Genomic DNA, 15,399 nt, shown 5'->3' on the forward strand with positions numbered 1-15,399 from the left:
CAATTGACTAAATATTACTGTCTTGATATGAGGGCAAATAGGTAAATACTCATCATTTTTATAAATAAGAATACTAACAAATTTAAATAACAATTAAAAACCCAAACCCATCAATCATTGCACCATGCCCCAGTCACATCTCCCTCTCCAAACATCATTGCTAGCAACAACTCTTCACCACCAGCCAAAAACTTCTTAATCACCAACACAACACAAAATTAATTTCAGAGCCACAACAAATTAATCCCTAATTAAAATAACTACCTCAAATCACAAACACTTAACACAACACACATCCAACTGCCACTATTAAAAAACAATCAAGCCTCCACTTCAATGATTTAAACTAGTGTCAACAACGCCTAAATGCAATAGTGTCTTGATCTGCTTAAGTTGCTTTCGAAAGTCGCGACCTTGTCTGACGTTACGTAGTGTTGCCTAGCAGTTGTTTGAGGCCTAAGTGTTGACCAACTAGGCTGAACAAGGCTGCAAGCCGCAGTTTGAGGTCTTGCTCTATTTCGTTTGATAACATGAGGCAATTGCACGAGGCCTCAGTTATGGCTAAAGGTGAAAATTGACGCGAGCGGCTCAAGCTCGGCTCGGTTTTAGCTCAAACTTGGCTCGGCATTAGTCGAGTCGAGTTTGAGTACCTCGAGTAGTGCCATGAGTCGACTTCGATCATAGTAGAACTCGACTTGAAAGGTTCGCAAGTTTTCTAAGCTCGAGGGTTAAGTAGATAGTTTTTTAAGTAATAGGGGTCATACAAAATTTGTTAAACCCTGAATATGAATAATATTCCTAGAAGGGGGGGGGGGGGGGGTCAATAAAAAATATTCGCAGAATAAAACTTGAGAGAGAAAGTTAAAGCAAATGACGAGTTTATCAAAATAATGTTCAATGACTAAACTCAACAACCCAAGTATGAGAGAGTTAAAGATAATGCAAATAAGTAATAAATGAACTCAAAGGAGAGCAATAAATGCAATCAACTTGTAGGCAATAAATGCAATCAACTTATAGGCAATAAATATGAACAATAATGCATGAACAAGTGAGATGAATGATGTTCAACCAATAACTATGCAATGAATAATAAAGAGTTGAGAGAAAGAGAAATGCTCAAGGATTTATAGTGGTTTGGAGTTATATCCACAAGCCTCTTATGTCTACTTCTTCAAGGCAACCTCCTTGAAGTTCTACTAGAATCTGGTTGCATCATGTAATACCCAAGATGTCAAATGTATGTTCCTAACTCAAAATAGTCCTTTAGATGTTAATTTTATGTTAAAAAGCATAAAATCTAACTAAGGGCAAAATAGTCAATTCATTTGGAACGGTATGAATCAATTATCCATAGAAAGGCTTGGGGACAAAATGGTTATTTTGCCTATGGATAAGCATTGAAAAAGTCAAGGATGAGTAGGCTTCATTGCATTTAATGGCATTAATTAAGTAATAATTATGTCTAGTGTGAAATGACCAAAATGCCCTTATATGAGAATTAAGGACTTATGAGTTATACAATTAAAATAATTGGGCCAATAGCATAATTTTGGAAAATAAATGAAATATTTTCCTATAAATGAGATGAAATTCGTTCAAGCCAAGGAGAGAGCATTTCTTCAACATTTCTTCCCATTTTCTCTCAAATCTTCCATGAAACAAGCTTTCTTTCTCTAGGTTTTCAAGGAGTTTTGCTAATTTTTCAAGGAGAACAAGATAGGAGCCTTGGATATTCAATTTGAAGGTTTAAGGTAAGATTAAAAACTTTAGTTTTGATGTATTTGAAGATTTGAAGTAGATGTTGAGGTATAATGTTATATTGTAGATTAGGTGTAAAAGAAGTCAAAGCAAAAGGATTTGTTGGAGGAAGTCTTTAAAAGGTAGGAAGAACCTCCCATGACTGTAGGGTTTATGCTAGGGTTTGTAGATTTTTATGAAACCTTAATTGAGGCTTTAAGCATAGTTAGTTGATGGCAAGTGTAGTTGAACTCTTTATTCTACTTATTGCCTTGAATTCATTATACATGGTTATTGCTATTTATGTTTTTGAGTTTTGTTTGTTTGATTGAAAAAATGAAGTGTGGATACTGATTGTGGCAAAATTTATAGTTTGGAGGCCACATGGTATTGAATGGTTGCTATTGGAAGTGGTTGATGTGTGGTTTGCATTAGCTTACAATGTTATAGCAATAAGGGACTATTATGGGATGAGATTTTACACTTCCTTTAGGATGTTAGACTATTAAGGGAGTTCTATTTGATCCTAGTTACCCTATTGGTTAATGTTAATAGGAATTAATGTGCATAGTTAATATGAAAATTCGGATTTAGTGGGCTTAGGGGTTTTGTTAACCCTGCTTCAGTATTCGACCATAACTTGAGTTATAAAAATCGAATGAGATGATTCTTGAAGCATTAGAAAGCTAAGCACAGACCATAACTTTTATGTTTATGGCAAGAGCCTTCGTTTGAGGAAAGGATGGAAAATGGCCTGAAGCATAAACTGGTTTAAAGTTTAGATTTAACATAATCAATTCTTATGATTATGAATTGATTATTAATGTATATTGTATTATGCCATGTACTAATGTTTACCCATTAGTTAGATGATCTTTGAAAGATATACATGGTCTGATGTCAATGCATGATTATGTTATGAAATGGCATGAAATGCAATGTAATACATGTTTTAAGATGATTTATGTGAGCAGAGGTAATGTAAATGGGTTGATAATCCATAGATGAATTAAAAGTATTAAGCTCACCAAAATATTATTTACTGCCATAAGATGTTTAGAGATGCAAATATTATGATAGAGATGCTATAGACATGATGGAAAACGCGTAAGCATATCCTCGTATACCGGTTGAGGAAAGATATATATGCTTTAAATGCTAAATAAGCGTAAGCACGCCTCCCGATGATATGACTCTAGATGAATTTGAGGCTAGATGATATGAAGTGCTTAAGATGCTAAGAAAAGTCCGTCGGCTAGACGTTAAATGGTTCTATGCATTTAGTTGCATTACTAAGTTATGATGTTATTTACTCATGAGATGGTTTATACTTATGTTAGATAATTTATACTCTGTTAGATGATTTTAGATGTTATGTCATACTGTGATATGTGTGTACTATGTTTACATACTTATTTGTATGTGTACACATTGATGTTTATATAGCCATAGGATGAAATGATGAAAAACATATGAATTAGTAGGAAAAGGGAAGCACACCTAGATGTAAAAGATAAGTGATGTATCAACAAACATGTTTAAATGAGTTCAAATAGCACATTTGGAATGAAATGGATCATTCCTTACTGAGCGATTAGCGCTCACCCTTTCATTATTGATTGCTTATAGGTAGACCAGAAGCGAAGGATGCTAGAGACAGCAGGGCTACACGTGAGGGGAGATGATTTTTGTCATCCTGACGTTTTTTATCTTGATAAGAATGTAAATGATAAATGTTTGTGAAACACCTTTGGAAGCTTCCACCCTATAAATATTCTGATTGTGTATTTCCGAATAAATTCTTAAAGTTATGAATTATAAGTTTGGATCCTGCGTGATTATTTATATACATGTTTTGGATATTATTATTATTATCCTTACACAATTTTTTCTAAATACAACTCGTTCTCAGCCACATGTATCCTCGGGATTCTCATTGAGGGATATTCAAGGATACCTGACTGGAGGGGGGTTTTACACACCACTACATAGTTTTCACAGGATTTTCACCTTATACACTTAATTTACGGATTGCACCTTTTTTATAGGATTTCGCCATTAAGGATGAATCAAAGTTGTTTGTGACTATTGCCTCTTCAATGTAGGCTTATACACACAAATAAGAATAAGTGAACTCTCAAAGGTTTACAAAATGGGTACATGTGAGAGTATTTGATTTGGATCTTGAGCTCTAGGGTTTATATGAGAATGTATTCTGATTTGGTATGACTATTCTCTCATTTTTTTCCCTAAAAATGTTGAGCATTTATAACCCTAAAAAGTTTAGCTGTTGCAGCATTTAATGTAGTTTTGATAAAGTCTGCAGAACCCAGAGGAACAGTCATTCCATAATCGCAAATGGTCGTTCCTGACACAACATTCATTTTTCTCAGATCTAGGTTAGCTGGAACGGTCATTCCTCCACATCGTATAATCGAGCAAGGAAATTGCACAGTCATTCCACCACGTAGAACGATCACACCCAGATGTTCTTCCAAATCTTCTTAAATTTTTAGAGGAGTGAACGACCTCTTGGAACGATGTGGTGTAAAACTTCTGCAGATACAAACAGTCATTCCACCATAAGGAACAATTGTTCCAATTTAGAACTTTGAGTTTTGACTTTGACCTTTGAGATGAAGTCAAGAGCATGAAGCGATCTGAATTTGAAATATCTTGACTTTTGAACTTGAGCGCATGGTCATGTAGGATGGTCGTGCCCGAGCATTCTGGTCATGCAAGTGCCACTCAACTTGGTAGAGAGACTAATGACTAAGAGGAATGAAGTCATATGATATTGCATGACAACTTTCTCTTTTGGCACAGTCGTGCCTTGCTTGTGCAGGGTCATACCTAAGTAGAAATTTGCTTATGTATGGCCATACCACCTAATAAATCTGTTTTGGTTTGGTTATGACTTATGTCATACCTTAGCATGTTATGGTTAGTGTTCAATCAACTTTTTGGATAGTTTTGGCACACCAAAACACGAGAGGTCAACAATCTCTCCCTTTTTGATTGATGATAAAACTAAATGAAAATTGAGTTTCAAATAAACATAATAACATATATTCAACATGAATTTTATATAAACCAAAACTTGAGAAGAGCTTCCCCTTAAACTCTGAACTCTTCTTCCAAATATGCATTTTTCAAACATGAATTTTGAGCACAAATGCTCCCCTTTTCACTAAGCATATTCTCAACAAGCACTTCACATTTCACAATATATACATTCACAACAATCAAACACATAACAACTTCAATATACATTATCAACAACACACTTCCATATCAACACACAATATCACAACACAACTCAAACTCAACTCAATCTCAATTTTCATCTTTCTCTCCCCTTTTTTGTCATCGATAAAAAAGAGGCAACATTATAACATGGATGAAAAGAAATGAGTTAATAAACATACATTTGCATTGATATATAAAGAAGTACAAAAGATAAATATAAGTGCCCAAAGGACACAAATGTTTCCTAATGTGCAAAAATAAAGTAAAAAATGAAGACACAAACTGATTTTTTTTTTTTTTTTTTTTTTTTAAAGTGAACAAAATGGGCTAACGGTTTGGAGGTGAAGATGGTGGAGGGAATGGTGGAAGTTTGTCCATTAACCAATCTAGAGAATAAAGAGCCTTTTTATTCCCTTGAGCTGATTTTCAATGTCCTGAAACTTTGGATCAAAATAAGCTTCATCCTTTCAACCTCATCCAAAGGAGTTGAACTTGGTCCAACTTCAAGCCGTGGGATTTTTCTTCTTGGCATAACCTCAGTAGGAGAATCAGAACTTTATGGGCTAACTTTAGCTTCCTTTTCTTCTTCTTCACTTTCCTCAACCTTTCTTTTTCCTTTGTCAACAACCAATATCCATTTGTCTTTACCAGCTAACTGCACCATGTGCATCTTTTGCAACATGGGACCTTCAATGAGATGAGAGGAACCAAACTCTACTTTCCTAGCTGCGTCCTCTTCAGTGAAGCTCAAATTCAGCTTGGAGTAGATACAAGTTATGAACATACCAAATTGAATCTCTTCAGCATCCTTACAGATCTCTTTAAACTTTTAACTAGCAAAGAAATAATGTTGATTTGTTTCTTAGCTACAACAGCTTCCAAAATCAACACATCTCTCTTGGTGATTTAGGCATTTGTCCTCTTTTAGGCAGTGATAAAGTATGATATATATGAACCTACAAAATATTCTTATTGAGTGGTTCATTAACTTGGTGGATTTGGACAAACGGGGGTTAAACTTTCCTACCCTGAAGGCTGTTTTCCAAGCCTTGTTGATGTCCTAACTGTTAGGAGGATCTATTAGTCCTTTTGCACTACAACTCGACCACTTTCCAAGTAATGCCAGAGTCACTTTGTACTTCCCATTTTTCAGCCTAAAGAACATAGTGTAAGGAGGGTTTTCACCATCAACTGCCTTTATAACCTCTAGACTACTATATAACTCATATACTAAATGCTCATAAGCATCCATTTTTATCTATATCAGCTTAGACAATTTCAAATTAGCTACCCATTTAGTAATAGGCTTAATCAATTCTAAGCTAGTTAATACTTTCCATTCAAAAGCACGTCTAAGAAGCATACCTCTTTGTTCCATAGCTTGAAACCTTCTCTTATGCTCTGAATCTCTAAAGATAATCTCATTCGGACTATTTAGATCTTCTACCAAAGGCACATTTCTTCTTCTAGCCATCCCTCTTGTTCTTCTCATGATGTTTGGGTGATTTAAGGTATTTGGAATGTGTTTGGAGTGATTTGGAATGGATTTGGAGTGAAAAACTTTGAGAGGTATAAAGAGTTATTGAAAATGTTTTTGGCATCAATGCAAAAATGAACTGACCTTTATATAAAAAACACAAGGCACAATCGTGTAGTAGTCAAGCATGATCGTTCCACTAATGTTTTATATTAGGGTTAGGGCAACTTAACTCGATGCATGATCGTTTGCAATAACTGGCACGGACATGCATTGGTTTTCAAAAAATTTGATTTAAAATCATTCAACACGCACGATCGTTCCAAAACAGATAGTTTGAAATTTTTTTACTCTAATTTACACATTGATAAAAACATCATCAACAACCAATGTTTTTGATATTCCAATCACTTGGGAAGTTTCCATATTTGAGAAAAAGTGTTAAGTTTGATATCAATCACATGATTGTATCATTTTGACTTTTCTTCAATCAAAACACTCATTCCAACATACAAGCACATATTTATCAATCAATGTGTCTCTCATATGTTAAACATACAAAACAAGTCTTACATATGAAGTCAATGTGAAAAAACCTGCCACTTAGTGATTCTTAAGTCCATCATCTAATGTACCTTATCAGTCCCCTTTGGAGAAGCATGTATAGATTCTCTGTATGGGTTGTTGCAAAAACAGATTTTAGAGTACTCAACTCATAATCCCAACTCTTTTATCTTAGCGATTCGATGGATCAAATCACTATTGGGGTTATGTAAGAGTAGTTGTATTTTGACTTATGCAAAGACAATCACACAATCAATGTATAAAGCATGTTATCACAAGCAACTCAAACATATTCTCAATATGCACATAAAACACATTATCTTAATCAATTTCATATGTAAAACAATCACATAAGATAATAAGTCATACCTGATGTGCATCTATCATTCCAAGCTCTCTTCAAATAGTGTAGAATCTTTCTTTATCAAGCGGCATAGTGAAAATATCAGCCAATTGGTGATTAGTATCAACAAATTCAAACACAATATCACATTTGCTAACATGATCATGTAAGGAAATGATGTCTAATGTCTATATGCTTTGTTCTAGAATGATGTGGATTTTTAGACAAATTTATAGCACTTGTATTATCATAATGAATAGGAATGTTATGCATTTTGCAACCAAAATCTTCAAGTTATTGCTTCATCCAAAGAAGTTGTGCACAACAACTAGCCGCTGACACATACTTAGCTTTCATGGTTGAAGTAGCAAATGAATTTTGTTTCTTTGAAAACTATGAAACTAGCATACTTCCTAAGAATTGACATGTTCCATTAGTGCTCTTCCTATCTATCCTACATCCTCCAAAATCAGCACCCAAATATCCTATGAGACTAAAAGATGATCCTTTAGGATTGTTGTGGATTTTCACAATTGTACGAAATCGTGCAAGTAATAAAGTGTATAAATACGGATATCGAACCCAAGGGAATTACTATTATCAATTACCAATTAAACTATCCTATTACTATTTGATCAATCCAAATTGTATCAAGAAAAACCTAAATTAAATAAAATTAACAATTGAAATTAAAAAGAGAACTGAAAAGAGAACAATTAAAATAAATATTTGGGTTAAAACAAGATGATTAGACCTAGGGCATAGATTTCACACCAACTCTTATTCATATATATCGATCACTTATGCTAATTTTATTGAGCTCTTCCTATAGTTCAAATTTCTTAAATTTCCACTAACTTTCTCTCGAACAATTATCAAATCAACCCCTAATTACTAACCCAAATTATCTTTAATCAGATTTAAGCAATTGGAGATCATTACGCTCTATGAAGTTTACCAAAACCTCACAAGTCGCGATAACTTATCTCTAGCATTCGCTCAACCTATGATTTTACTACCGTAGACCAACTAAGTATCATCTCTTGATCTCGACCTAGTCCCTTAGTTCATTAAATTCTTGGGCCCTTAAGAATCAAAAACATTAAGCATAATAATAATACTTATGAAGAAATCTTAATAAAAATCAACATAAATAAATCAACACATAATCAAGAGATTGGGCTACATCTTAGCCCTAGAAAAATAAATTTAGTTCATAATAAACATGAAAGAAACAATCATTTTTATTAAAATAATCAACATGAGTTTATAAGAAAGAAACAAGAAGAACTTCCTTATACTGTGAATCAAAGCTCCAGAAATTCTGACACTTTTCTTCTCTACAGGTTTTTCTTCTCTTATTCTCCCCAAAGAATCCCCCAAAATAATGCTACAAGACTTCTATTTATATCCTACAATGGCTAGGATTTTATTTTCCTTAATTCTATTTAGTTTAGGACTCTTAACCCTTTTTTCTTAATAAAAAATGGATGAAAATCCCCTAACTGCTGTGTGCAGTGCTGTCAATTCTAGACAAAGTGTGTTGTGGCATAGTGATAACTCTTCTTCTTTAGTCCAAATCCCATATCATTCCTTAGCACTCCAGAGATGATGATTTTTTAGCATGATAACGATGGAATCTGGAAAAGTGGTAAACATATGAAATGTAACCCTTTGAATTAGCTTTCCAACAGTTAAGAATCATCTTGATAAAAGGTCTATACCTCGAGATATTGTCGAAACACCAAAGCATGCTCAAATTGGAGTGTAATCTAGAATCTCCTCTTTACTTCAAAGCTCCATAACTTCTTCAATTCAACTCCAATTCTCAATCTGTTTGTTTCTATTTGTCACTCATTCCATTGTTGATATGACTTTTCATTCGAGTATAACATTTAGCATTAATAACTTGAAAAACACTCAAACACACTCATGATCCCATAAAAAACAATTATGAAAATATCAAACAACTTTACCAAATTAAGCCTAATTTCTCACAAATAATCCCTATAAACCACTAAGTAAATGTGTATTTTCAAGCTCTTATCAAGGATACCCTAAACCAATATTTGGAGTTCCTTTCAAGTACCTAAGAATTCATTTGACACCATTCAAATGAGATTCCCTAGGACATGATTGGAAACATGCACACATGCATACACTAAACAATATGTTTGGCCTAGATGCAGTTAAATACAAAAGTCTACCTATCATGCCTCTATAAAGCATTGTATCAACACTTTTATCTCCCTCATTAGCTTCCAATTTGACTGATGTGCCCATGGGAGTAGGTTGATCTTTTGCCTCATTCATCTTGATTCGCTTGAGGAGATCATGAATGTACTTGGATTGATTAAACAAGATCCCTTCCTTTGTTACTTGATTTGTAATCTAAGAAAGTAGTTAAGTTCTCCTATTATGCTCATCTCAAACTCATCTTGCATAATCTTAGAAAATTCCTTACAAAGGATTTCATTAGTAACACCAAAGATGATATCATCGACATATGTTTGAATTACCAAGATGTCAGGTTTATGCTTTTTAGTAAACAAGGTAGTATCCACATTTCCTTTTGAAAAACCATTTTGAACAAGAAAACTACTCAATCTATCATACCAAGCTCTAGGAGCTTGCTTTAAACCATAGAGTGCTTTTGAGAGTTTAAAAACATGTTCGGGAAAATCGGGGTTTTCAAATCCGGGTGGTTGTTTCTCATAAACCTTTTCTTGAATGAAACCATTTAGAAATGCACTTTTAATATCCATTTGAAAAAGTTTGAATTTAAATGGCATCCATAAGTAGCTAACATTCTAATAGCTTCTAATCTAGCAATGGGGGCATAGGTTTCATCAAAATCAATACCCTTCTCTTGAGACTAGCCTTGGGCAACTAACCTTGGTTTGTTTCTTACCACAATACCTTGCTCATCCATCTTGTTCTGAAATACCTGTTTGGTGCCAATGATTGGATGATCTTTAGGCCTTGGTACAAGCTCCTATACATTGCTTCTCTGAAATTGATTTAGTTGCTCTTACATTGCTTGAACCCAACTTTCATCCCTAAGTGCTTCATCCACTTTCTTAGGTTTAACTTGAGACAAAAATGCTACGAATTGGCATGTATTCTTCATTGATGCCCTTGTTCTTACTCCTTGAGTAGGATCTCCAATGATTTGTACATCTTTCACTTTGTAAGTTTTAAAGGATTACCAAGTGATGAAAACTTATGCGAAATGGGTTGCTTGTTTAATTTTTAGAGCAAATGAGTTGTGAAAGACATAAACAAAACATAGATCAAAGCAAGTAAAGAACACATTCATTTTTACATGGTTCGGCATCAAGCCTACATCCATGGGACCAAGTCTAGAGGAAGCAAATTCACTATGAAATACTTATGAGTTCAAATACAAAGCAAGATAACCAAAGTTGTAAAACACTCCCTGTTTTCTACACGACAACTCTATCTTCTTTGGTTGAACTTCAAGTCCTCATAGCAAGCTTCGCATGCACAGTAACATCATGTTGAAGTAGAGCTCCTCTCAAGTTTCAACAATGAGAACAAATCATTAGGACAATAGCTTACACACAAGCTCTCATCACCATGGAATCAACATCCAAAGTCATCACATAAGGACAAGTGAAGAGGGTAATTTTAAGCCTACCAAATCATAGAAGAAACCTTAACAAAAAATGAAGACCTCAGAGAGAATTCAGAGAGGAAAACGGTGGTAATCGGATTTCTTGAAGAAGACAACAAAAAAGAATGAACATATAGAGTTCAATGCGTCAAAGGTTAGGGGACAAAAAAGTTAAATATCAACTTTTGTGTTTTTCTTTTTGTACAAGAAACTTGGGACCATAAACAAAAGCAAGATACCTTTTCTCACACAACAAATAGAAAGTGGATAAGTGGAAAAACACATAACATAATATCAACAAAGAATAATATTATCCAAAAAGCAAAATGGGTGTATGATGTGTGTTTGAGAAAAAATATCTACTAGATGCATTGTGACCACACAGACTCTAAAGTGCTCACACTGGTGAAGGTGTTCACCTTTAAAGAGAGTGGCTACATTGGTAGAAAAGGTAAAAGATTGTGCAAGACTCAAAACAGGATCATAAGATGACAAAAACACTAACACATTTCATCTCTCACTCTTGGAAAAGAAATCTCCCTTGCTGTTCTTTGAGGTTCCATAAAGATGTTATCTTCATTTTCAACCTCTTCTTGATGTTCTTCTTCTTTGTTCGGATTTGATGGAGATATTTCATCAGTGATCTCTAGTTCTTTCATTATCTAATTAATCTCTTCTTCATTATCATTTCCTGCATTCTTAGAAGAAGATTCATCAAATAACACATGTATAGATTCTTCAACTAAGAGAGTTCTTTTGTTGAAGACTATACGCTTTTGAATGTATAGAATAACCAAGGAAAGTTGTCGTTTCATCCGATTTGGCATCGAATTTTCCAAGGTTGTCCTCACCGTTATTTAGCACAGAGCATTTACAACCAAAGGGATGAAAATATGCAATATTTGGCCTTTTCCCTTTGAATAACTCATAGGGAATTTTCTTGAGGTTTGGCCTAATCATAGCTTTATTAATGATATGACATGAAGTATTAACTGCTTCGGCCCAAAAGTATTTGGGAATGTCATGCTCACGCAACATGGTCTTAGCTATTTCTACCAAAACTCTATTTCTCATCTCAACAACTCCATTTTGTTGAGGAGTCCTACGTGTCGAGAAATTATGCTCAATGTCATGCTCATTGCAATATGATTCAAACAATGTGTTTTCAAATTTTTTTCTATGATCACTTCTAATGCATGTAATTTCATAGCCTAATTGGTTTTGTAGTTTCCTAATCAATGGCAAGAATGATTTGAGTGCATCATGTTTGTGTGCAAGAAACAATACCCATGTAAAACGAGAGTAATCATTAACGATCACAAAACAATAATGCTTACCTCCTAGACTAGTTGTCCTTGTGGGACCACACAAATCCATATGCAAAAATTGTAAAGGTCTAGAGGTTGAAACAACATTCTTGGATTTAAAACAAACTCTTGTTTGTTTGCCTTTAGCACATGCATCACAATATGATCTCTTTTGAAACAAACTTAGGCAAACCATGCACTAAATCCTTTTTAAAAAGCTTTGCAATGGCATCCATGCTTGCATGACCTAACCTTCTATGCCAAAGCTAACTATCTTCATCTTTTGTAGACAAAAGACAAAGATCTTTGGATGCAATGTTACACAAATCAACAATGTAAATATTTGAGCATCTATAACATACAAATGCAATTTTATTTGTGCAAGAATCAACAACTTCACAACACATAGATTGAAAAACAAATTTAAAGCCTTTGTCACTCAATTAACTAATGCTTAGCAAGTTATGCTTTAATCCATCAATAAACAACACATCATCTATAATAAGAGACTTATTACCGATAGAGCCAATGCCAATGATCTTTCCTTTTGAGTTATCACCAAAAGTGACATTTCCTCCATTCTTTGGCTTTAATGAGATGAACAAGCTCGTTCTCGTCAAATGTCTTGAGTATCCACTATCAAGGAACCATTTGTTTGGTCCAAATTTCATTGCTTCAAGACATACCTACACAACAAAAATGTTCATGTACTTTTTAGTACCCAAATGGTCTTAGGTCCATGGGAGTTAGTTTCAACCATTCCCTTAGGAGTCCAAACCCTTTTTATCACAAAAGGCTTGCCTTTCCTAATAGGACATTTATGTGTGTTATGACCAACATACTTGCAAAAACCACATTTTCTAAAAGATGCTTTTGGTTTAATACATGGTTTATGCATTTTGTTAAAAGTTTTCTCATTTGAAAACATGTAATAGCCTAAACCTTCTTTGTTGAAAACACATCTTTGTGAAGCAAGCATTTCATCAAGTCTTTTACTACCCAAAGTGAACTTGCTTAAAATCTCTTTTATGTTGTCAAGCTCATTTTTCAAATCAATGTTTTCTTTTTGCAAAACATCAAAAACAATTCTATAATCATCAAATTCTTTTTGCAAAACGATTTTATCACATGACACACAATCAATTTCATTTTTAAGCTCTTCAACATTACCCAAAAGTTGCTCATACTCAACTTTCATTATGCATTCTTGATTTTTCAACTTTCTACACTTTAAATGAAATTTTTTAAATTCTTCCATTGATGACTGAAATGCAATTGGTAATTCATCAAAAGAATAGTGTTGAGAGTCTTTTACCTTGAATTCAGAGTCTCCTTCCGAAACATCTTCATCGGCCATGAAACAAAGGTTGGCTTGCTCTTCATTTGACTCATCTCCATTGCTTGAGTAATTACTTCCACTCCATGTGGTGGCAAGAACCTTTTTCTTGTAGAATTTTTCATTCTTGTCCTTCTTCCATTTGGCTTGAGGACAATCTTGACGAAAATGACCGGGCTTTCTACATCCATGGCAAATTATCTCTGTTTGCCCATATCATCTTTGTTTCTTGGTTTGAACCGTTGGAATTGCTTTCCTTTAAAGCTTTTGTTCCTTCTAAGAAACTTTATGAACCTCTTTGCTAAGAGGTTGATTTCATCTTCTTCCATAGAAGAATAATCACCTTCTTCTTCTTCATCCATGGTCTTGAGGGCAATCTCCCTCTTTGTTTTGATTTCTTCCTCTATTGGCTTTCTCTTCATCTTAAATGGCAATAAGCTTCCAATGAGCTCATCCATTTTCATTTTGGTAAGATCTTTGGATTCTTCAATCGCAGTCACCTTCATTGTCCAACTTTCCGGCAATGAACAAAGAGTCTTCTTCACAAGCTCAAGAGTTGCAAAACTCTTTCCAAGACAATTGAGATCATATATCAAGTTAGAGAATCTCTTGTACATGTCGGTGATGTTTTCTCTAGTTTTCATCTCAAACAACTCATAGTCACGAAATAGCATCTCAATCTTTGATTCCTTCACTTGACTTGTTCCTTCATGAGTGGTTTGAAGAATTTCCCAAGCATCTTTAGCCGTTTAAGATGCTGAAACTCTTCCAAACTTTGTAGAATCAAGAGAGCAAAACAAAATGTTAAGTGCTTTGTCATTTAAGCTCAATTTCCTTTCATCTTTGGCCGTATAATGTTCTTCCTCTTTGGCAAGACCCGTTGAGTCATTCATGGGAATGAAGTTCCCTTGCTCAACTATTTTCCACAAATTATAGTCTATAGATCTAATTTGGAGTATCATTTTAATTTTTCATTGTTTGTAGTTTGTACCACAAAACAATGGGGGTCTAGTGGTGGAGTGACCCTCACCAAACAAAGGTGTAGATGGACTAGTCATGTAGATCGATTGACTCTTGAAACTATTAGGTTTTCAACAAGAGAGCCCAAGCTCTAATACCAATTGTTAAGCTCTAAATATGGCTAATATTCCTAGTGGGGGGTGAATAGGAATATATTAAAATATTTGCGGAATAAAACTTATTAATGAAATTTAAAAAGGAAATGATGAGTTTATCAAAACAATGTTCAATGACTAAACTCAACAACCTAAGTATGAGAGAGTTAAAGATAATGCAAATAAGCAATAAATGAAATCAAAGGAGAGCAATTAATGCAATCAACTTGTAAGCAATAAATGCATGAACAAGTGAGATGAATGATGTTCAACCAACAACTATGCAATGAATAATAAAGACTTGAGAGAGAGAGAGAAATGCTCAAGGATTTATAGTGGTTCGGAGCTATATCCACAAGCCTCCTATATTCACTTCTTCAAGACAACCTCCTCGAAGTTCCACTAGAATCGGGTTTCACTACTACAATAGTTTTCACAAGGATTTTCACCTTATACACTTAGACTTATAGGATTGCACCTAGTTTTATAGGATTTCGCCACTAAGGGATGAATCAAAGTTGTTTGTGAATGATTGCCTCTTCAATGTAGGTTTATACACACAATAAGAACAAGTGAACTCTCAAAGGTTCACAAAATGAGTACAAGTGAGAGTATTTGATTTGCATCTTGA

This window comes from Pistacia vera, unplaced genomic scaffold (assembly GCF_008641045.1).
Source record: "Pistacia vera cultivar Batoury unplaced genomic scaffold, PisVer_v2 Contig294, whole genome shotgun sequence".
Taxonomy (NCBI): Eukaryota; Viridiplantae; Streptophyta; class Magnoliopsida; order Sapindales; family Anacardiaceae; genus Pistacia; species Pistacia vera.